We start from the raw sequence: 13,441 nt of genomic DNA, 5'->3' as shown, positions 1-13,441 counted from the left end.
CAGATTGAACTTGGAACTCAATGTTTATTTGATCTGATGGTACGATATTGCATCAGTCTGTGAGATTTTCTTAGGCACTTCTTTTACTCCATCACCAGCAAGGTTCTTTAAATACGGAATTATTTTTTTATCATCTAATTCTTTGAGAGCATCTATGAAGTAATTGAAGGTCTTGATCCATGCAGTCCATCTGGCACTAACATTTAGCTTTTTGGTGGTGCCGAACGGCAGTGGTGGTTTCAGAAACACTGCTGCCAAGTCTGTCACACTCTTTTCTACTGCTGTTGAAAGTACATACTGTTCAGATGGCTGCTTCTGTTCACGGTGACCTGTACTTTCTGCAAGCACCAGTTGTGTATTCTCACTTAAGTCATCATGCATGAACTGAAATTGTGTATCCTTATCTTCTTTCTTGACAGTAGATAGCCATTCCATTTTTCATATTTCATATTTGATTCACATTGTGTTTAGCTTTTTGCATTGTATCTAGTTGTCACTGCCTTTAGAATTCCATCTTGTATCAATTGTGGCTCTGTGTTATGGCGTGGCACAGTATTTCTTCTTTCATCTTTACCAACAGATTCTGATGGGCTTTTCAAATGCTCTCCTCTGCAGACCCCTCTACTTCTTTGAGGGCTGTATATGGACTTCAACTCCACACACCCCATCCTTAACTTGCTTTCCGTCGACTTCCGCAAATGTGGCATGTGCAAGCACTTTTCTGTATCATTGAAATCTCTCAGGGAGAGCAGTCTAGTTTGCTAGGGGGGCAAATCCTCTACTCATCACCAGCTGTAGCATGCTCCCTAGCCTGGGATCATGTAAATTACCACACCACACATGGAGCTCCTTAACAGATGTTTTTATTTCTCAGGATACAACCACACACTGTTGGATCACATCATAACCATTGATAACCACTTCCCAACAGCAATGCACTTCCTTTACTGAGTCTGCCTAGAAGCACAAGGGTCCTAGTGCACCCTAATTCACAACACTACACCATCGTAAATAGGCTTATGTTTTTACTGGTGCTAAATACTGCTGCGTTGTCTACTGGAGTTTTAAAATATTTCTTATTGGGAAAATGGCGCACAGGTTGTGTTTCTGATAATGAAATGAATGGAACTGAAGTTAGCAAGCATGAAAAGCAAAAAACTAAATTCATGTTAGAACTCCATACATCCTGCTTTGGTACTTTGAATTTAAAAGCTAAGAATACAACTAGTATGTTAGAGTCAGGCTACAAGTTCTATCTTGAAACAGTCTTTTGGGCTGGCCTTCTTAAGAACATTAGACCCAGAGTCCCCACATACTCATGGCCCACCGTATTCTTTTAGCACAGAAAGGCCTTTGGTACATAAAGCATATAAGGACATCATTGTCTCCACTTTTAGCAGCTTGATGATCAAGAGTTTTCATGCATTAATCACAAGCATCTAGGTTTTCTTGTCTCTTACTGGGGGACATAGATGACTCTGGGCCAGAATTAAATATTAGTGGTGAGGACTGTTGTTCTGCCAGGGCAATGAAAGAAATTCTTCTGCTGCTCAGGCAGATGCCTAACCGCCAGATTTAGAAATGACTGCCAAGTTGGTGGACATTTATAAAGCATTGGCAGGAACTACCATCCCTGTTGTTTCTGTCAATGCATTTCGCTGTTTGATGAAGGATTCCATCACCATGGCAGAGCCTTGCACCAAACAGTTTCCTCTTTTTATTTTCAAAAATAAAATCCCAAAAGGGGAATTTCTATTAGGAAGTAATAAATATGATGCATCTCTTGTCATGGGAGTGATGAGGCGGGCATAATTTCTTTTTTACTCTCCCTCACCACCAGGTTTTGCCTGGTGATGATGAACAGTAAAACAAATGCTACATGTCCACCCATCCTAATGGGAGGATGGACATATAGCCAATGGAATAAGGGCCATCGGGAAAAATGGCTATGGCAGCAAAGGAATACTTACTGCTGTAGCGAAACTTAAGGTCTGCCCACATCTGAATCAGGAGGCTGACCTCTATGTTGTTGAGAGGGGACTCTGTCACCATTGCGACGGCGTTCCCTCTCTGACAACATATACAGCAGGCCCGCTGTCCCTTCTATCGGAAATGATTACTTAGGTCTTTTAAACCCAGGAGTCTTCATCCATTACACTTTTCTTCATTTCAAGGTTAGTCTCTTCACAAATGTATCTTGTTTCCACTTTTTTGACTCTCCCATGGTGGACACATTTGTTCATGTTTTTCTTTTGCAAGATGCAATAAGCACAGTGTAGACAGTCCCCACAGTATAGACACTCAGGAGAGGTAAATTTGGGTTTTTGAGGTAAGTATTTATTAGTAATTTGAAATAAGAACTGATGAAAAGTCAGTACGACGTTTAGCGCCGGTTTCTTCTCTGGAGTGGTGAATATCTTCCTTCTAATCTGTGTCCCTTTTCTTCCTTTTCTCTAGGTGGCGTACCGGATCGTCCTCATCAGGTCCCGGATGTGACATACAAGAAAAAGGGAACACATACCGCTGGTGAGTGGAACGGACGCCTTATAACACGTCTTCTACTTATATGTTTTACTGGGGAAAAGGTTTAAGGAGGGGGGGAGTTTTATGTGTGATATAGGTGCCAGTGAGGACTTCAGGGCTTGTGTATATTCCGTACTTTACCCTTTTGTGCTCTCCCGGTGCTCTCTAAAGTGCCCTTCTCTCCTCCCTCCCCTCACCCTGCCTCCCTCCCTTCCCCAGCGTTTCTCCCCTTTTATTGTGCCCCTCGGTTTGTCCAGAAGGACCGTACCTTGTAGAGCCACGACCCTCCAGGGTCGTGGCTGGCTCTGTGGAGGTCCTCTCGTCGGTCTGGGCTGGTCTCCCCTGCTTCCGGTCGGGCGCTGTTCCTCTGGGTTCGGGTTCCGCCACTTCCAGGCCACTGGGGTCCTCCTCCGATGTCCTCGTCGCCGTCTCTCTCTTCTTTCTTAGGTTCGCCGTCGCCGCCGTCGTTCTCCTTCCTCTCTTCCTTCCCGGCTCTCCCTCTCTCGACCGGAGCTTCCGTCTTTTGGCCGCCTGGTGGCCAATCCGGAGCCTCCTCGTCATCGGAGGTTGCCGAGGCAACCTCAGGACGCTGGCCTCGTTGCGGACGCGTTCCCAGGGGAACCTGGGAACGCGGCCGTAGCGGTTCCGTTTCTGCCGGTTCCCCGCTGTTGCCTGGGGCGGCCCGGTCACACACCCTTCCCCAAGAACTGTCCTGCTCCAGGACAGGCGAAGACAGAGGAAACCGGGACAGATAATCAGCGGGGGCCTGGTGAGATCCAGGGACGTGCCGAACCTGAAAGGAGAACGGTTGCAGTTCAAGGAACCATCGCAGTATCCTGGAGTTAGAATCTTTATGCGCAGCCAGCCACGTAAGAGGAGCGTGATCCGTGAATAGTATAAACGGCCGCCCTAGGAGATAGTACTGCAAACAGTCAATGGCCCACTTGATATCCTAGCACTCTCTCTCTATAATTGGATAGTTACGTTCCCGGGAAAACAGTTTTCTACTGATGTAGACCACCGGATGGTCAAGCCCCTCGCTATCTGGCTGAGTCAGAACCCCTCCAAGCCCAACATCCGATGCGTCAGTGTAGAGGTGAAACGGCTTCGTAAAATCTGGGCAGTGCAGGATGGGATCGGAGGTTAAGGAAACTCTCAACTGTTCAAAACTCGCGTTTTGCGTCTCCGAAAAAGGCAAAAGTCGATTGGGATATTGTTTAGTGAGTAGGTCCGTAAGAGGTGCTGCTAAGGTGGAGTAATGTGGAATGAAGCGCCGATAATAGCCCACTAATCCTAAAAAGGAGCGTAATTCCTTTTTCGTGTGTGGAAGAGGGGCATGTAAAATGGCATCCACCTTGCCATTTTGAGGTTGTAGTGTACCCTGATTAATCCGATATCCCAAATAGGAGATGTCGGTTTTACCTATCACACATTTCTTGGGATTGGCCGTCAAACCAGCAGTTTGAAGGGCTTGGAATATTCTCTGTAGGTGTATTAAATGGTCCTCCCATGTTTCACTAAATACGACTACATCGTCTAGATATGCAGCGGAGAATGCAGGATAGGGTTTTAGAATCCTATCCATTAACCTTTGAAAGGTTGCAGGGGCTCCATGAAGCCCAAAAGGTAGTACTGTGAATTGATATAACCCGGACTGGGTAGAAAAAGCAGTTTTTTCTCTATCTGGAGGAGCTAAGGGAATCTGCCAATACCCTTTAGTTAGGTCGATAGTAGACATGTATTTTGCTTTCCCTAGTTTTTCGAGAACATCGTCCACCCTAGGGATGGGATAGGTGTCGAATAGGGAGTTTGAGTTAAGTTTGCGGAAATCTATGCAAAACCTGACGCTACCATCAGGCTTCGGTACTAGGACAACCGGTGAACACCAGGGACTAGTGGACGGTTCGATGACCCCTAGGGATAACATTGTTTTGATTTCTTCTTTGATTATGTGTTTTCTAGCTTCTGGAATACGATACGGGCGTTCTCTTGTGATCTTCCCGGAGCTTGTGCGTATATTATGGTGAATTAAAAACGTCTTTCCTGGTTTCTCTGAAAAGAGTGGTTGCCATTGTTTTAAAACCTTAAGGGCTTGTTGCTTTTGCCCTTCAGATAAAGTATCGTCTACTATGGGTAGGGTACTTTCAGTATCGGGGTTGGTAGGGTAGAACTCGATATCTAGGGTCTTGTCGGGACACACAAACTGACCCATTTCTATGGAACGTTCAGGTTGTGCGGGGGTCTCCCATTTTTTTAGCAGGTTTACATGATATATTTGTGTTTTTATTGGACGGGAGGATATTTCGATAAGGTAGGTGACAGGGGAAACTGCTTTGATTACTCGATATGGGCCCTGCCATTTGGCCAGGAGTTTATGGTCGGAGGTGGGTCTCATTATTAGGACCTGGTCCTCGGGTTGGAAAACCCGTAGTTTACTTCCTTTGTCATAATAGGACTTTTGTGTTTGTTGGGCCTGTTCCAGGTTTGCGTGTACGTCGGTCCATAAGCTGTGTAGGTGGTTCCTCAATTTTTTCGCATATTCTAACAAAGGAGTCCCTGCTTCCTCAGCCTCGGCCTCCCAGGATTCTACCGCCATGTCTAAAAGGGAACAAGGTTGGCGTCCGAAGACCAACTCAAAGGGGCTATGCCCCGTGGATGCTTGCTCATGTGTCCGTATGGCGTACAACACTAGGGGTAACTTTTGATCCCAATCCTTCCCTGTCTCATTGATAGTCTTTCTCAGCAGGGTTTTAATGGTTCGATTATATCTTTCGACTAATCCGTCCATTTGAGGATGGTAAACGGAGGTTCTGATCTGAGCTATCCCCAATGTTTTACACACTTGTTTCATTAAGGTGGACATAAAAGGGGTCCCCTGGTCCGTGAGGATTTCATGTGGAAACCCAAGACGAGAAAATACGTTAATCATAGCTTGGGCCACTGTCTTGGTTGTCATACTAGTCAGGGGAATGGCCTCTGGGTATCGTGTAGCATAATCTACAATGACTAAGATGTAGGTGTGTCCTTTTGACGAAGGAATCAAAGGTCCCACTAGATCCATCCCTATTCTTTTGAACGGGATATCGATGATGGGAAGGGGTAGGAGAGGTGCCTTCCTAGGCCGACTAGGTTCGGTTAACTGACAACGGGGACATTGGGCGCAATACCTACGTATGTGGGCGTACACTCCAGGCCAATAAAACCTTCTGAGCAAATATTCCTCGGTGTTTTCTCTCCCAAAGTGTCCTCCCCCTGGGTGATTATGAGCTAGTGTAAGAACATGTTCCCGATAGTGGGTAGGTACCAGAAGTTGGCGTTTACGTTCTCCCCGTCGTGTGGTAGTAACCCGATATAATAAGTTTTTTTGCACTATAAAGTAGGGACCCACCTCTTCTGTCTCCTCTGTTACTGCCGACCTCCAGGCATTGTTAAGGGAGGGGTCCTCTCTCTGTTGTTGGACAAAAGTACTAGGAACTTCATGAATTTCTGCCACTATCTCTCCATAGGTGTTGTCACCTTTCGTCTTCCGATAGTCCCCTTTTCCCTGTCGTTTCTCTCTTCGTGACAACTTTCTACGATATAGCGGACACTCAATATCACTCTCTGAAAAAGGTGCCTCTCTCCACCAATCCTTAGTTTGTTTGGTATCTCTGACGTAGTCTAATAGTTCTTGGAAGTGGATGTAGTCTGTCCCAATGATACATTCCTCGATTAACCGGGGCATTATCCCCACTGGGAGGAAGTCCTGATAGGGTCCCCACCTGATCTGGAGTATCTGTATAGGATACTGGGCCTTGTCCCCGTGTATGCAACATATAGATACCCATTGTTTCTCTTCTATATCATTATTTATCAAGTCTTTCCTAATTACTGATTGGCTGCAGCCGGAGTCAACCAGGGCATATACACTTTTCCCGTCCACTTGTATCATCATTTTAAATTTTAGGGCGCCCTTCCCGGTACATAACACCCTTCGCCTTGTCATCCCTATCTCCATTGGTTCTCCCATTTCTTGTTTCTCGGGACACATACGTGCGATGTGTCCCCATTCGCCACAACTATAACATTGGGGTCCCATGGTAGGCGGGCCTTCAGGAACCCTACGTGGTACTAGATAGTCGGGTGGACTTTTTACAAATGTCTTTGGGGTCGGTAGAACTGGTTTAATGATACTTCGCGTGGGACAGTTTCTGACATCGGTGGATCGATGAAAAGCACAGGCCAGATCGATGGCCGTCTCAGTATCCACTTTTGGGTGTTGTCTTATCCAGTGTTTTGTGGATGGGGGTAGACCATCTAGATATTGTTCCAGTATAATGGTTTTGATGACTTCCTCCCGACTATCTCCAATATGGCCTAACCATTTTAATGCTAGATCCTTCACACGAAAATAAAAGGTTCTAGGATCTTCGTTGGTGCCCCATTTGACTTTACGAAATCTCATCCTGTAATATTCTGTGTCGTGACCCACCCTTTCTAGTATACTTGTTTTTATGTCTTGATAGGGGGTGACACCACCTGGGTTAGCGGCTTGATATGCTGATTGTAAGAGACCGGTGAGCAGGGGGGCCACATATTGTCCCCATTTATCTTCTGGCCATAGGGCGGAGGAGGCTACCCGTTCAAAGTTGGTGAAAAAGGATTCCGGATCCTCTCCCTCCTGATACTTCTGTAATACGGAACTAGGTACATTCGGATGTACCTTACTAGCGGCGATAGTCTCCGTTAGTTTTTTCATCGCACTTTCATGGACTAACTGGTTGTTCGCCAGTATGGTCGCCTGGCTCTTCAGAGCAGATTGTAAGGTTTCTCGGTCTTCTTTGGCCTCTCTCTGTTGGGCCTCCCATACTAGTTGTAAGTGTCTTTGCCCTTCCGCTAGTTGCTTAATCACGGTCTCTAACGATGGACTTTCACTCATTGTGTATACTGTCTGGACTGTTTTATGGAGAGGGATTAGAAACAAGATCCCACTTCTGACACCACTGTAGACAGTCCCCACAGTATAGATACTCAGGAGAGGTAAATTTGGGTTTTTGAGGTAAGTATTTATTAGTAATTTGAAATAAGAACTGATGAAAAGTCAGTACGACGTTTAGCGCCGGTTTCTTCTCTGGAGTGGTGAATATCTTCCTTCTAATCTGTGTCCCTTTTCTTCCTTTTCTCTAGGTGGCGTACCGGATCGTCCTCATCAGGTCCCGGATGTGACATACAAGAAAAAGGGAACACATACCGCTGGTGAGTGGAACGGACGCCTTATAACACGTCTTCTACTTATATGTTTTACTGGGGAAAAGGTTTAAGGAGGGGGGGGGGGTTTATGTGTGATATAGGTGCCAGTGAGGACTTCAGGGCTTGTGTATATTCCGTACTTTACCCTTTTGTGCTCTCCCGGTGCTCTCTAAAGTGCCCTTCTCTCCTCCCTCCCCTCACCCTGCCTCCCTCCCTTCCCCAGCGTTTCACCCCTTTTATTGTGCCCCTCGGTTTGTCCAGAAGGACCGTACCTTGTAGAGCCACGACCCTCCAGGGTCGTGGCTGGCTCTGTGGAGGTCCTCTCGTCGGTCTGGGCTGGTCTCCCCTGCTTCCGGTCGGGCGCTGTTCCTCTGGGTTCGGGTTCCGCCGCTTCCAGGCCACTGGGGTCCTCCTCCAATGTCCTCGTCGCCGTCTCTCTCTTCTTTCTTAGGTTCGCCGTCGCCGCCGTCGTTCTCCTTCCTCTCTTCCTTCCCGGCTCTCCCTCTCTCGACTGGAGCTTCCGTCTTTTGGCCGCCTGGTGGCCAATCCGGAGCCTCCTCGTCATCGGAGGTTGCCGAGGCAACCTCAGGACGCTGGCCTCGTTGCGGACGCGTTCCCAGGGGAACCTGGGAACGCGGCCGTAGCGGTTCCGTTTCTGCCGGTTCCCCGCTGTTGCCCGGGGCGGCCCGGTCACACACAGCTTTAAGTATGGATCCGCTGGGTGAAATGGAACAGCTTCACTTTTCAACAGCATGCCTTCCAGTAGACTTTGTAATTTCTCAGTATAGTGCTTCTACAGATTTGGAATTTGGGCTATTGCATTGTCTGACAGAAAGTTAAATGAGTAGCCTTTGTCTTTGAGGCTGTTAATGTCACTGATTTCTGTTATTTTGGTGACTCAGTCTGATTCTTAAGGCCCTTTAATTCCTACACATAGCTAATGATTTCCAGTTTTTCTGACCCTAGTGATGTGAGTTGTTTGTAGCTGGATTCCAGATACCTCTTAGGCTTTGATAGTGGTAGGTTATGCTCAGTTGCCACAATAACAATCTTTCGTAACTTTCGTTTTACAGTGGATGTCCAAATAACTTACCCACTAGAAGACCTTCTTGCATATGACTCTCATTTTTTGTCACTCAGACCATGAAATGTGGAAGTGATAAAAGGCGGGCCATATTTTAGCTTCTGAGGTGGTAGTGGCCTTGTTTCACTTTGAAAGTAAGCTTGTGAAGGACTTCAAGCCTTTTTCTATTTCTTATTGTTGGACTTTTTTGGTTATGCAGGGTCATCCCCAATCATTTTGCCTCCTGCCTCCTATTTTTTTTCTGACCTGTTGCTGTTGGTTTTTGAACTCTGAGCACTTTACCACTGCTAACCAGTGCTGTATTGTTGATTGTTTTATCCATGATTGGCATATTTGATTTACTAGTAAGTCCCTAGTAAAGTGCACTAGAGGTGCCAGGGCCTGTAAATCAAATGCTACTAGTGGGCCTCCAGCACTGGTTTTGCCACCCACATAAGTAGCTCTGTAATCATGTCTCAGACCTGCCATTGCAGTGTCTGTGTGTGCAGTTTTAACTGTAAATTCGACTTGGCAAGTGTACCCACTTGCCAGGCCTAAACCTTCCCTTTTCTTACATGTCAGACACCCCTAAGGTAGGCCCTAGGTAGCCCCAAGGGCAGTGTGCAGTGCATGGTTAAGGTAGTACATATAGGCGGTCATTCTGACCACGGCGGGCGGCGGTCGCCGCCCGCCAAGCGGTTACCGCCGAATGACCGCACCGCGGTCAAAAGACCGCGGCGGTCATTCCAACTTTCCCGCTGGGCCGGCAGGCGACCGCCAAAAGGCCGTCCGCCAGCCCAGCGGGAAAGCCCCTGCAACGAGGAAGCCGGCTCCAAATGGAGCCGGCGGAGTTGCAGATGTGCGACGGGTGCAGTGGCACCCGTCGCGATTTTCACTGTCTGCAAAGCAGACAGTGAAAATCTTTGTGGGGCCCTGTTAGGGGGCCCCTGCACTGCCCAGTGGCATGGGCAGTGCAGGGGCCCCCAGGGGCCCCACGACACCCATTCCCACCATCCTGGTTCTGGCGGTGGACACCGCCAGAAACAGGCTGGCGGGAATGGGGTCGGAATCCCCATGGCGGTGCTGCAAGCAGCGCCGCCATGAAGGATTCCCTGGGCCAGGGGAAAACCGGCGGGAAACCGCTGGTTCCCCTTTTCTGACCGCGGCTTTACCGCCGCGGTCAGAATAGCCCAGGAAGCACCGCCAGCCTGTTGGCGGTGCTTCCGCCTCCCTCCGCCATGGCGGTCATGGACCGCCAGGGTCGGAATGACCCCCATAGTAATGTGTTTATATGTCCTGACAGTGAAACATTGCTAAATTTGTTTTTCACTGTTGCAAGTCCTGTCCCTCTCATAGGTTAACATGGGGGCTACCTTTAAATCTGATTAAAGTGTAGATTACCTTTGGGAGCAGATGGACATGTGGAGTTTGGCGTCTCTGAGCTCACAATTTAAAAATACATCTTTTAGTAAAGTTGATTTTAAGATTGTGTGTTTGAAAATGCCACTTTTAGAAAGTGAGCATTTTCTTGCTTATACCATTTCTGTGACTCTGCCTGTTTGTGGATTCCCTGTCTGGGTCAGTTTGACAGTTGGGCTGGTTGCACCTCACACTAGACAGTGACACAAAGGGAGCTGGGGTGTAGTCTGCATTTCCTGATGAGCCATCTGTGCTAAGAGGGATGGGAGGAGTGGTCACTTACACCTGAAAGGGCTGTGCCTGTTCTCACAAAATGCAGTCTCCGACCCCCTGGTGAGTGTCTGGGGCCTGGCCTGGGTAAGGCAGGATTTCACATTCAAAAGAGACTTTACTCTGAAGTAGGCCTACTTTAAAGGAGAAATTGGGTATAAGAAGGGCACCCAAAACCACAGACTTTAGATCACTTCTGGACATCAAGAGGAACCTCTGCCTGTAGAAGTGCTGAAGAGCTGAGGAGAAGTGCTGCCCTGCCTGTGACTGTGCTTTGTGGAGCTATCCTGCAGTTGCTGCTTCTGCCAGAGTAAGAGGGCAAAGACTGGACTTTGTATGCCTTCCATCTTGTGAAGAAATCTCCAAGGGCTTGATTTAGAGCTTGTCCTCCTGTTGTTTGAAGTCTCAGGGACAGCAAAGACTTCTCTTTGCCAGCACCTGGGGTCTCTGGAGAGACTCCTGCTCTGGCAAGTGGTGCCCTATCCAGTCCCTGGGCCCTTGAAAGGAAAGCTGGTGGAAATCCAAGGAAGTCGACTTCGGACGACTTCAGACCGACGCTGCTGCTGAATCCGGTGACGTCGATTGCAACCGACTCCGTGATCTTCGCTGGAAAGCGACGACCTTCACAGGCCCGACATTGCTGCAGCCCCGCTGAAGTCCACGACTCCATGGAAGTCACCGCACCACGTCGTGACCGACGCCGCTCGAAGTGCGCGGATTCAAGGTTTTGCACAGACGCCACGATCCCCGACTTCGCGCATCGGCTTGTTTCACTTTTCACCAAAGGGACTACACTTGAGGCTCTACTCGACTCCGTGTCCGGCGCCGCTGGTGTTGGTTTATTGGGAACGACTCTGTCACGACGCCGTGTTAACACCTCATTGAAGCATTTTGTGTTTCTAAGGGCTATTTTTTAGTTTAATCTTTAAAAATTCATAAATTGACTTGTGTATGTCAGATTTGTGTCGTTTTGTAGTGTTTTCATTAAGTTACTGTGTGTGTTGGTACAAATACTTTACACCTAGCACTCTGAAGTTAAGCCTACTGCTCTGCCAAGCTACCAAGGGAGTAAGCAGGGGTTAGCTGAGGGTGATTCTCTTTTACCCTGACTAGAGTGAGGGTCCTTGCTTGAACAGGGGGTAACCTAACTGTCAACCAAAGACCCCATTTCTAACACTTACATTATGTAGCCTACAAGTCTGAACTTCTTGAAAGCTAGAATGACTCAATTCTTCTTTCTTTGGCTAAGGGGAGTACATGCTGCATGTGTATTGACACATCCAGGATGTGTTGCTAATTGTAGGTGATAGGAATTTGATTAAAATAAATGTCTTGCTTCAATTAGATATAATTTCAGCAATCACAACTCCTTTGCTATGCAATGTGGAGAAAGCAAAAATTGCAGGAGTGAAGAGATGAAAGGTAAAAATAGGAAAACAGCAAGAAGAGTAAGTTTGTGCACAAGACGCTCAGCACAAAATCTGCAACTGTGCAAACAAAAAGCTGTCCCAGCCATTTTGAACCTTACAAGACTAGCACTTGGCCAATTTGTTGGCAGTATCTGTCCCCAGATATCCACAGGGAGCTGCTTAATGCAGGGAGTTCATCTCATAGGGTTCCAGCAAAAGGTTGTCAAAGACAATAATGCAGAACTGCAAAAGGGGTGAGCAGGTCTTGTTCTGTTTAGAGGTCACCATTATGGCAGTCTGTCTTGCGCTGTCACATAAATGCAGACAAGGTCACCTCTCAACACTATAACTCCCTCCATCTGCATGATTCTTGCACACTCAATGATGGGCGAGGCAAACCAGGCCTAAGTTTAAGTGCACACAAACATCTGAGCAATGACCTTACCCTAATGGGAGTCCACATATTCTGCCCTGTATCCCTTTAAGGTATTACAAATTCAAACACTGTTTAACCCTTAGGTCTGGCTCTTCCAATAAGTGAGATAGGACACTAGTAGCTCAACCTTGATGGGTGTTTCCTAAAAGATTCTACTGACAAGGTAGATTTAAATGGTTTTCTAATCTTATGACAGCACCAGCAGGGGGCAGCAAAGAGTATTACAGTCGGCTGCTGAACATATGGTCCTTCTGTTGGGGTTAGGAGTGCTGCAATACCAATAGTCATTGCACCATTTTTGTGAACTCTAACCACTTGCAACCACCTGCCACACATCCTAAGTTTGAGCAACCTTATTTGCCACTGAGTCCTTTTGTCATTACACTAACATGACTAACCTTCTATATGCATGATGCATACTCTATGGCCCAGTTGTACTGTGTTTAACAAGCCAGCAAACTGTAATTTCATGCATCGCCGTCATACAGTACTAATTCACCTTGAAAGCTGCTCTTCAAAATGCTTGCACTGTGCTGTATTCTAACCTGATTTTCCTGTCATGCCTAATTGTTAAAGAACCCAAAAGGCTCTTGCTTCTCACAAGACTTAAGCATCTATTTTGAGCACAACTGTGTATGTTGCCCATTTCTCCTCTGTGCGATCCACCTTGCTTCACGTCCGCTTTGGAGGATGATTGCTATCTCCTTAACTGCACCACAAAAGATTGTTAACCTTTCTGAATTCTGGCCCAGGTCATGGAAGAGGCTTTATGATTCATCTTATTGTGCAGACATCTTGATCTTCTGTTTCTCATAGAAACTATAAAAAAGAAGATGAAATAAAGACATTCTGTCCTCAATTTACCAGCATTGTTGCAGGTGAATTCAATACCAAAAAATGCTGTGCAAAATATGTGATGCACAGCAAAATGAAAATGCAACCCATGTGTTAAATCCCAGAGTTGTATTATGGTACAATCTCCCAGTGCTTAGAAAACTAAGGAGGAAGAGGGACCTGTAAAGGGTAGCAGACTAACACAAAACAGTTTAGTTAAACATCTATTCTTTGGAAATCTGTTAAAAAATATCATCA

This window comes from Pleurodeles waltl, chromosome 4_1, assembly GCF_031143425.1.
Source record: "Pleurodeles waltl isolate 20211129_DDA chromosome 4_1, aPleWal1.hap1.20221129, whole genome shotgun sequence".
Classification (NCBI taxonomy): Eukaryota; Metazoa; Chordata; class Amphibia; order Caudata; family Salamandridae; genus Pleurodeles; species Pleurodeles waltl.
This window is presented reverse-complemented; position numbering follows the sequence as displayed.